We start from the raw sequence: 12,093 nt of genomic DNA, 5'->3' as shown, positions 1-12,093 counted from the left end.
AATAGGGAAACTATTTTATTCAAAGGAATTGTAAATGTGATGTATTTAGGTCAGAGTGTCAATGATAACTAGACAAAGCTACCATTTATTATATACTAAAATGATATTCCAGTTATTCAAAACAGAGAAGATTACCATTCTTCCATTTTCTAACCACTATATCCAATACAGGGTTGTGGGAGAGTTGGAACCTGTCCTGGCAAGCAATTTTGTTTTTTAGTCCAATGCAGAAAGTAAAGAAAGACGTGTTAGACTTAAAAATACACATACATTTGTTTTAGTTTCCATTACCTGAAGATTAAGATAATCCTTTAACCCTCTCGTAATTTATTTCGAATGATTTCTTTACTTATTTTTGCAAACCACTCAACTACAAATTTCACTTTTGGTAATGGGAACATTCAGGTTTTACTGGAGATTACTAAAACATCTCAATCCGCCCAGCACCATCTAATTCAATAATTACAAAAACTTTGATTTTATAACTGTAAATGCAATACTCATTTACTACTGTATGATATGCAGTTGTGATTTTGTGAATGTGATATAAGATACATTTCAAAATGTTTAAAAATACAAAAGTTAAGAAAATAATACAAAATCTAAAACATAATTTAGATGTTTTGTTAGTTTATGTAAGAGCTATATTTTGTGTGAACTGAAAAACATTTGACTCTCTCCACAATATATTTTTCTTTGAAATTATAAAAATGAAATCCCTTTGTGCTGTAAAGCTAAGACAAGTGCCAGGCTTCTTGATGAAGACAGAGGCAGTTTAGGATTTAGGTACCTCTTTTAGGGTCTCAGTGATTGCTCAAAAACCCAGAACCATATGCAAGGCAATTAATTTGCTCTGAAGAGCAGGGCTACAGTATATGACATTCAGGTGTTTGAAATTAAGAGGGTTTGCTTTCAATTAAAAAAGTATAAATTGGCTTACAAAAGTGTTGGAAGCAGTAATAATAAAGTGCTGATGAAACAAGCAATGAAAAATCTGCCCCCAAAACTACAGGAAAAAATTAAAATATCACCTCTTGCAGATCCAATACTAGATTAAACCATATAATGTCCTTATAAAGACCAAATGAAACTAACTTATTGAGGGAGTTTTCACAGGTGTATCAGCACAGTTAATCTGTTTCACATTTTAAATTAACATTCTTGTCTTTTTAATTGCTTAAATTGAGGTCAGTTATTTGTATACAACAAGGATTCTCCTTATAGTCCTGCATGACAGGAACAGCTCACTTTATTTATTGGTAGCTTCTGTTTTGATTCATGAATGTGCGATTTTCAGTAGATTTGAAGAAAATATCTGTAGAAAGAATCTTCCTTGTCTGTATACTCAAACAACTCTCACAATCCATCCATTTTTGCATTAAATATGAGGACTTAGTACAGCAAATGTACAGTATACAGTATCTGTTTTCTCATGCTTTCCTATGCAAATTTTCAAAATATAGAAAATATAAATGGCACCACATCATAATAGATCTTTCTCTAACACCATTGTCCCAAAACAGATCTTGATTTATTCATTATTTTTAAACAATAGCACACATAGATTATTTTTATTACTGCCATAAATTAAAAACCAATAATCCAACAGTACTATGAATGCCATTGCTTAGCTGCTATCTGTATTGATTAGCTTAGGGGTTCTAACACATTTATCATACTGTCAAAAATCAATTTAAAACAAAATAAAAATTGGGCCCAATAATGTTGAATTTTGGTCTCAGCTATTCTTTATGCACAGAGTTATTGCTAATTATTGTTGCCACTTTGATGAGGTAATTTTATAAATCCTGCCTTTATGGAAAATGTAATTTTGAATTTAAAATAGAAAGAAAAATAGATGAATTTATTGCTGGCAGGGGAGGAGGAGGGGTGTGTTTTACTGAATGCTTCGAGATTTGTCTATTTATAAGGCAAGGTTTTTCATATGAGCAAATTTGATTAAGGGGGTGTAAAATATTGCCTTTTTGTAAATCAACCTCATAAATGTTTGATTTTCTGACTGTCGGATTTAGGTTTTAGCACTGAGAAAAAATGCAACAGATTGCACAGGGTTACTTACATTCATGCAATACATCATTGCTGTCCTAATGCAATAAGAGAAAACCAGAAACTCAAGCAGCTACTGAGATGAGATTGTCACCTTTGATAAATGATCTTCTATCTGGCTTGTACATAGTGTGTTATTAAAGAAAAAGAAAAACATATTGTGATTAAGTGGATACCTGTTGCTTGGATAGAAGTAGTCAGGGTTTGATACCTGTGACATTTTAGTAATTTACCATAATTTAAAGATTTTAAAATACTATTAGTGCAATATTACTGCATAGAAACCCATTTGTAAGTATTAAGCCAATTATGATGTTGGTATCTTTTTTATGCAATGTACTGAACATTATTTAACCATTATATCATTTGAAATTCCTGGTCAAATGTGGTGGTTATTTATACCGAATGAATCTTGCAATGCACACCAACAAAAACCATTTCATGACATTTTAAAGTAGAAGGACACTAAGCTTTATTCTAAATAAGAATAATTTAGATGAATGTTGCTTACCCAAAACAGCATGAAATGATTGCATTACTTCTAGTTTTGTCTGCTTTGATGCATTGCATGTGATAAAGAATAACAGTGATAGAAATTAAAGAAGTGGAGGACTGTATGTTCAATGTTAGATTCATATTGGTGAATGGGACAAAGTTAAGAAGACAGACTCATTTTGTAATCCAGGCTGCCTTAGATTGAAAAGGGATGTAATTCTCTTTATGAAGAATGAATGCATCTACCTTTTGCAGATTTTGAGGAGCTTCTGTCCGGGCTCCGAACTTCTGGGATCTGCAACTGAAAAGTCATTTTTCATTTGGTAGCTACACAAATGTCTGGGGACAAATTTGTTCACTTGATTGCATCTGTTTCTGAAGTGAAAAAAAAATGTTAAGTAAGTGGCCCATTTACAAATGACAAGTGAACTACTTGTATTAAGCCTTCTTTAATCTTAACCTTTATAAACTGAGGTAGCAAAATCTTTTCTCCATCTGAGAGCTATGCACCATATTAACTCTCTGTGTCATGTAGGTTTAGAGGCTGCTTGACCTGTTGTTAATAATTCAGGACCATTGCATGATATAATTTCCAAAGCGAATCTAAGAGTGTTGACACAAATGACCTGTAATACATTTCTGATCTCCACTGGTTTAAATTTCTTTGGCTGTTCAATGTATGCTGTGGCCCTAAAACCCTCCTTTTTGATGCTGGCCTTAGAAAAATCTTAAAATCATCCTCTGATTGGCTTATTTTCTGCTTCACAGTTAGGTTCTGGCTGATAAATATAGCACTGCTCTCGAGTAAAAATAATACATGGCAGTGATTACTTTTAAATATTATATTTATTGTTGATAAGGCTATGAGTTTGTCATAAAAATAACATGGATGGCTTAAACTATTTTACTCAGGCTCTAGAGGGGCTCAGCCAGGAAAAGCTTTTTATTTGGAACACATGTTTAGCACCGCTGTCCAAACCCAACTGGTTCAAGCTGGATTATTCCATGGGTGAAATGTGACTAGATTTCCTCTAGCAGCACCTTTTAATGCACTTGGAGTCTGGGTGGCATGGAAGAGCATCCTTAGCTTGCTATTAGACAAAACTTCAGTAAATTGCTGGGTCCAGTAAAATTTCAGCATTGAATAGTTAGTATCAAATGAAGAGGTGAAACTGCTCCCACTGACAAAGATACTTTAGTGCTCACAACATAAGTAGAAGACAGGTCTGAAAGGTAACTGCTAGCTATCTCAATTATCTGATTTATTGCCAAGCACAGTATGAGTGAAAAGTACAGATGACTTCTTAGTTAAAAAAACTAAGAACAAAAAGTTATTTACTTTATTTAGATGTACAAATTCAAAATTGTGTAAAAAAGGTTCATATGTTTTTCAATGAACAGTCTAGTATTTTCTTTCCCAATAATCTTTGGTAGGTTCTGTTAGGTAAAGTACTGAAATAAAGACATATATTTTGTATTTGGCATTAAACCATTTAATTTAAAGTTATCTTTCACATTTTTGGTGATAGCTTACGATAAGGCAATGTTCTCAGTTAAACATCTCAATGTTTTCATATTCTCATGTGACTGTAAGATTGCTAAAATTCCAGAACTTAAAATCACAGAAAAAAATCAGTTCAATGGTCACAAAAATTTGGTAATACAAAAGCCTGCTACAGATCTGAATGTGGCTTAAATTACAGTTTGAAATCTGTAACATTTTTTGTTGATACTGTATAATATGCTTTCTAGCTTCTGCTACACAAAAGCTTTTTCTTAAACTGTGTGATTGGGGTGGGTTGGGTTTAAACATATTACAATGAATCAGTGCCATAACAAAAGCGAATTGCTTTGGGCTTTTAATAGTTTATAGTAAATTACAGAAAATTAAAAGTTAATTGTGGGTAATTAAATCTCTTGCTTTTACCCTGATCATTATTCTTTACAGACTAATGTGATTTCACTGAATTATTCAATGAACTTTTTGCAATGGCTTGCTTATAAGCACAACAAAACTCAGAGGAGGTTAAATTTAACATATCCAATTATGAACAACTTTAATTAAAATAATTAGTCATTTACTAAGGGAACTATCTCATACTTAAATACTTTCCATGGGCAGTGGAGCTCCATTTTGCAGTATACTCTAGAAACAGATTAAGCCAAAAGCATTAAAACATGCTTGTGAGTGTGCGCATGTGTTTTAATACACTGGATTTCGATTTTAAACTCTGTACCCAAGCTCTTTTCTTATCAAATATTTAAGCATAGACATAAATATCCATAGGCCAGATAAATATGCTTATGGAGTAGTCATAAAAGCACTTTGTGACATCTTTAAAATTATCTATGAACCATTAATACATTATATATTTATTTGCAAAATAGAGGGTCTTAGTCTAGCAGAAAATATTGCTACATTTAAGACACTAACCATTCTCTTAACCAAAGTATTAAAGTATCAGTGAAAATACAAAACTCTGAAAACAATCATGTTATTTTTTTTAGTATGGTGTTCACTCCTACATAAATTATTTCAAAGAGACTGTACTATGTTTCCCATTTATAGAAGATTTGGAAAGCAAATGGGTGATGTAAGCTGTAGCAAGAAGTGACTCAAGGTTTAACACAACAGCTGCTGCACAGCCTACACATTCAAATTTTATAGACGCATCTGCTGGAAGAATTTTATATTTTAACTGGGTGGTCTAGAACTGGCAATTGAAAAAGATACACAGCATTAAACATAAATATTGCTTCTAGATGCCTTCTATGATATTTTGTGATGTTCACTAGAAATAGTGAACATAAATATTACAATGTCCTTATTGAAAACCATTTCCATTCCACTGAAGAAAAATGAAATAGTTTAACCTAATAGTTTCAACAGTTCTAAAATATAAAACAGAATATAAGCAAAAGCAATTAACATGTTGACAGGCAGCTTAATAGCAAATTTAGAAGAGAGATCATATTGATAAGAATGTGTGCATTCTGGGCCTTACTACACCTTATTTGGTTATTAGCTAGTTTTGAGAAAATGATACTTTCAGAAGAAATTCTAGTCTCTGGGGCATGCTATTTATAACATGGGAATTTCCTTTATCGCTACTCATATCCACACCACTATACCACATGGAGAAAGTGAACACTTGGGCCATCTTAAAGGCATGTAGCTCCCTCTACTGGGTTAATCAGGATTTGCGCACCCAGAGGAACAATAAGCAGTATTTATCTTTCTTACACATAAAATCGTATCTGTGAAGCATAACACATTATTTTACTCATGGCTTTATGAAAAAAATTCACTTAATTATTAAAGACATTCAGATTTTGCCAGTAATATGTAGTTTTCCAGAATAAACTGGTGAAATTCTAATACTACATATTCAAGTAAATATGTAGTACAAGAACAAAATGCACTGATTGCATATTTATTCATAATGCAATATTTTTCTCATGCACTTATATACAGTATAGGACTTCAGTATACTATTTTAATTTGTATCCATTTATAATTCTGTAAGAGTGTAGGTGACTCAAAAGCTGTTCAAATGTCATCAGCTGCATTTTACAAGGTTGTCAAAAGAGCTGACGTACTGTAAGTGCTTCTTATTTCCATAGACTTAAGTACTGTACATCTGTGCTTGATTTTGTCTGGACATTTTGATTTCAATGGGGCTTTTTTCTTTGACATTTTTTTTCAAATATAATTTTAAAGGCTGTATTTTTATCATCCAGGGTATTCAAAATATGTTTTAAAATGTTATTTTCTTTGTTAATTATGCAATACGTGAAGCCAAATCCGGATATTAAAAATGAATATAGGAAAACACTTTGTTAATATGATTAATATATTTTCCATACCTTAACATTTTTATAGACAATATCCAGTGAATTGATGCTTAAAGTTTTGTTTAAGACTTTCAAAAAGGTTATTTACATTTTTAAAAGCTTTTTATCTAAAGATTAAGGGGTGATTTTTAATGAAATCATGTAAAGTGAAGCAAGTAGTCTCATTTCGGTATGTTAAACTCCAATGCGAAACTCTTAAAAGGCTTTGCAAATATAAGTAATATCATTACAAAATTTAAAAAGTAAAATGTTCACCAAAATAGTCTTGCTTCACTTAACAGTTTTAGTTTGATTTTAAGCTTAATCATAAGGAACGGTTATTAGTAAAATATCTAAATACCAAAAAATCACAACCAGAACATCAACAAGCTTCTTCTAAAACCACTGGGAAATAGAATATTACTTGTATTAAACATTAATGACTCATTATATGATTGCTGTACTTGCAGAGTTTCAGTAGAAAGAATTTTACAGCACAGGCTTATTGTACAGTAAGTGTCTAAATATATTCTTTAATATTTTCTTGTTCAGGAGTAATTGTATATTATGTTAAATTAGCAGTCTATTTACAGTAATTTTGTTTTAATGCATTCTTCTGCATTTTAAGGTTGAGGTATATTTGTTTTAAAGGCATTGTTCTTATCACTGTGAAAGAGAAACGGGTTCCTTGTCTTAAATTAACTTATCAGAAATAAAATTAGTATTTAAATTGTACAGTGGTGTAACAAGACACACTTAACTTCTGTTAGATAAAGCCCTATCAGAATTCCACTAATTCTGCATGTGATATTAATGTAGTCATAATATGCGAACAATTGACAATTACGTAAATGGAAAACAGCACCAACCAATTTTTCAAGCACTTTGAAACACTAAAGTTACTGATTATAAATAAATGATTATTCTTTTAATGTTTATATTCAACATTCATGCACACTGACTATAAAAGTACCATCCATCTCACAGCATCTGTAATGTGCATGACTTTTTCATCATTAGCATCATTGCCTTAACGTTTAAGGAAACGAATGACTGAAATTCATGCACAAGGAGAAGAGATGTAATACTTAATTTAAAGTTGGCTGCTCTTTAGGATGAGATTATATTCAAATTCTTACAGTAGGGGTATATACCGCAAATCCACCACCACCAAAACAACAGGAAAGAGTAAAATGTATGTTATAAGCTACAATTTAACTAAAGGGTCTTCACTTCATACACAGAACCCTCTTACACTTCTACCCAAGAAACAATTATTGCAAGCTGGACATTTTTCCCCAATTCTTTTTTCTACTTTTTTTCTAACACTGCAACTCATTTTACTTTGTCCAGTTAATTAGTTCACTTAAGGTTAAATGGTACTGTATGTTTTCAATTTGAAGCTCTTCATACTTTTCTTCAGATGTGGATATCTTTCAACATCATATACCAATAATGTCCAATGTATTAGGTTAAGTCTTTTAAATAGCATGACTCATAATACAACTACAGTTAATAATATTATTAATTTATCAAGTTATGTCATTTGAGAACAATTTCTCTGGATGCATATGGCAAAAAACTGTCTGGTTCCATTCAATTAATTCATGTGATACAGTCAAGAGGGGGCACTCTTACTCCTGTTTTACAAGTGCTGCACTATTCTTTTCCCAGGACATACAAACCATTCATTTTACATGTTTTGCTGCTTGAACAATCTACAAAGCTCCCATGTTACATTTCTTCATCAGTGTTCTGCTGATGTGTTTAACAAATCAGCCTGATTCTTAATGCCAGAAAGCCAGTCAGCAGCTTGTATTTATTATTGTGATGGCCGGACTAATCATGTTAAGAAGAGTGTTATCCACAACCGTGACTGCAGATAATTAATCTCGGTGGAAGGTTAGTCATTGTGAATGCCAGAGCTACTTGCTGCCCTAAAAATTTTTCATATAATTCATCACGGCATCACACAGTGAAGTAAATTGCAGAACATGTATTTCCCTTTAAAGCCCTTTATTATTTTTTGCAGATTTCTGTCTATTGTGCAGATTATTGTTTCATAAAAAAATCATTTTCTAATGTAATACACGAATGTAGTAATGGAAAAGGTTGTTCGTATGATATGACTGTTGTTTTCTTTCTTAAGATTCACTTGCATTGTTTCCATGAGTGTTTATTTGCTATTCAAAACAAATTGTGCACCAACAGTTTTTACAAGAATTTCTTTCAGACTGAAACTGGGAAGAATATCAGTGCCTCAGTCTTAAATGCATAGATCTTCACCAGTGAGTTTCATACTGTGATACACAACTAACTTTTAAATAAGCCCTTTCAGAACCTATTGTCTCAGCAAAAATTAAGTGTATGTTTTGAATGAAATTTAATTGCTCAGCAATGCATTATCAATCAGTTATGACTTCCATAACAGTGGCAAAGAGAGTAAGATTAAATATACAGATGAACTGCAATTGCAATTGCCACAGTCTGTTTTTCATTAACTGCTGATTAGGTATACACTGTACAATGCTATGTAAATGTCAAATTGTAAGCAGTTCTGCAATGAATGATATAGTCCTTGAGATAACATACTGAGCACTGAGCTCAATTACAAAGTCTTGTAATTTACTAAATATGCAAAGTTTTTGGTGTCTAGTTTTTTAGCTCGGATAAAGTGACCACAATGTGGTAATTAAAAATCTGTATAATCAGCCATTCAAAAGGCCATCATTTCAATTGATGCAACAAGTGCAAAAGATATGACCAATTTTTTTTAATTTGGTTATGACTGAATGCAGCCTGTCTCTGAAGGACTGGTTCTGTGTGGAACAGATCACGCCCTGGATGGCAGAGTGCTTCCACAACACCGAAGACCATCACATTCAACTTATCCATATGTACAGTTCTTTGCAGACTGCATTATATACAGCACAAAAAAATCCTGGAAGAAATCTCCACATAAGCAAAGTGTGGCATATGAGCAGGGAGAACTCATATGTTTTTTAGAGTTGAGAGGGGAGATGGACATATTGTTTACTGTGGGCTAGAGAACATCTGATGTAGAGGCAGAGAAAGAGCAGAGTGTTACATTCACAAATACTGTAAATGTTTTACCCTTGACAGACCCAGTATCATGGTGAGCCATGGTGCGTTGCTCAAGTCAACCATTGGGGTGAAGGAAGTGTGATCGCAAGGGGGAGGCAGTTGTTCACTGCAGACAAATATAGAAGTGCCAAGTTTCCTTTAGGGCAGTACAAGACTACTTGGTTCTAGAATTCCAGCAGCATTACAATTATAGCTTAATGGAAACAGCTGAAGTCTTGCCATGTGTAATTTTTAATTCTGTTTTGAGTCCAACAGAACATCTGTGGATCCAACATGCTAATGCTATCAAAGTGAGAAGATTGCAACCAGTAAGCTTTCATCAAGTGACAGCAGCTGCATATCCGAAAGCTGTTCAGGTTTGTGCACATCAACACTGACTTTGTAACATTTTTGATTTGGACAATGTTTTGTGGTACATACTCAAAACAGGACCATGATTCTTTGTGTATTTGATGTTCATGATTCTTTTGTTTTTGTTCACACTGTCATCTATTGAAAAAGAAGCACACAAGGATGTCGAAGAGATTTAGGCTAGTTTGCCGTGAAACAGCTTATTGACAACATTGTAATACATTGTATCAAGTATTTTATCTGTTCAAAGGGCCTAACTGGAAAAGGTCAACCATTCTAAAAATTTGAAGATACTTAATTGTGGTATGCATCATTATTACAAATCACATCAGCCAAATATCTTAGCAGATCAGTGTCTGGTCCTGGCTTTCTAAGCTACTCTATCTTGTATCTACAGTAGCTTCTGCACTTTTTCACATCCATTGCACCCTGAAACCACACTTTACCTTGGCATTAATGTGAAGAAACTGTGATGGCAGGTGGCACAATTTAGGTTCAATTTGCATTATAAACTAGGAATGTTAAAAACAAAAACACATTGAAAACTGAAATAAATCTGCATACAGTACATACAGAGCTGGAAAAAATGATTGAAGGAAGACAAAAGTAGAGGGTAGCATGGTGGCATAGTGGATAACATTACTGGCAGTGCTAGGCCCCTTGGTTCAATTCCAGGCTTGGAGTTTGTGCAGTACAGTATGTGGGTTTCCTCTGGGTACTCCAGTTTCCTCCCAGAGGACCCAAAACATACCGGTAGGTTTACTGGTTTCTGGGGAGTTTGTCTGTGTCTCTGTCTGTTTGTCAGTGTTGGACTGACATCTCTTTCAGGGTGTACCCTGCCATGACACCATTGCTTGCCCCTGAAAACCTGAGCTGGGAGAAGTGGTTAGAAAATGGATGGATGGAAAAAAGGAGGTATACCGTGTATAATGCAAATGACTTATTAGAGACTCTGCAACTAATGACAAAACAGGTTAAATGGGCAAAATAATATTTTCTCATTTGTGGACTCTCTTATGGACTTATGTTTTAGCATAAAGTGGGTGTGTAGCTACTTGAACACCTTTGATTTATCTTGTTTATTCCCTTTCCATTAGTCAGCAAATGCAAAGGTTATGATACTGTAGACACTTGAAAATAAAATATAATGAACAATACTGAAACCCTAGTAATTAATAACTGGCATGACTAAGTGAAAATTATTTAGTGCTGCAAGGTTAGCAAGCTACTTGAATTGACAGCTGATACTACTAAATCAATTATGTGGTTCTCACAATAACATCCTCTATTTGTAGTAGAAGATCAATCATGGGGCTTGATGGTTTCCAGTTTGAACCTAGGCTATGCTACATGCATATTAGTGTTGAGTGCTCCTTGGGGTTATGTACAATTGGCTGAATGGTGCTGAGGTTTATCATCATGGTGCAAACTGTGATGTATACTGTACTAAGCTAAAGACTTCTGCATTGTATTATAAGATACATGTGTTTCTTACAGATCAGAGATTCATTGATTTTTATCTATCCCAATTCAGTTAGTTAATATACTGCATAAACACATTTATGTGAAAAACAGGTTGTAATCACAATTGTAGAAGGTTGGACATTTTAACAATTTTAACAGTAAATTGAATAGTTGACGACTTATTGAAATCAATCAAACATAATAGTTTACAGTCTCACAGATTGTAAATTTACAATTTATTGATATAACCAAAATATACATAACAAACAGTAGAATGTATTTGTGAAACGATCTGCTGTGAACATGAATGCTGATAGTTCACTCGGGGATTACAAAGATAAGAGTTAATAATTTCAGAGTTAAAATACACTGACTTTAATATGCTTGTCTAGCTTGTAGGTTTAATCAGTCTCATATAACTATATCACATTTACGTTATGTACATTTTTACATTATGTACATAATGTGAACTAAATATCAAACACGATTTTAGAATAATTGTTCAATTCTCGAAAATTACGATGTGACTAATGAAGTGATACTTAATCTGTTGGACCAACGTCCTTGAAGAGTTTAAACTTTGTGCTTGTAAAAGCTGGCTGGGTTTCCATAGCAGCTTCTCCGTGTTGGAAGATTCCCGACATGGTAGAAAGAGAAATATTTGACGTGCTTTGCAGTCTGCATTGGCCTCAGGCAGCTCTGCCAAAGTCGTGCACGTTTTGACGCCTTGAGGTTCATAAGGTAGACAAAAGGGAAACTTAGTTCATTCTGTGTTAT

At 33.3% G+C, this 12,093-nt stretch overlaps 1 long non-coding RNA gene across 1 annotated transcript in view; it reads left to right on the top strand.

Annotated features, from left to right (window-relative positions):
• The window catches only part of LOC138238177 (uncharacterized), a 135,666-nt gene that overhangs the window by 29,180 nt on the left and 94,393 nt on the right, over window positions 1–12,093 (top strand). The window contains exons 2-3 of the long non-coding RNA XR_011189316.1: window positions 9,757–9,857; window positions 10,681–10,767. This is a non-coding gene — a long non-coding RNA (uncharacterized lncRNA). The remainder of the gene's footprint in view (window positions 1–9,756; window positions 9,858–10,680; window positions 10,768–12,093) is intronic.

The sequence above is a fragment of the Lepisosteus oculatus genome, chromosome 4 (genome assembly GCF_040954835.1).
Source record: "Lepisosteus oculatus isolate fLepOcu1 chromosome 4, fLepOcu1.hap2, whole genome shotgun sequence".
NCBI classification, from domain to species: Eukaryota; Metazoa; Chordata; class Actinopteri; order Semionotiformes; family Lepisosteidae; genus Lepisosteus; species Lepisosteus oculatus.
This window is presented reverse-complemented; position numbering and strand designations above follow the sequence as displayed.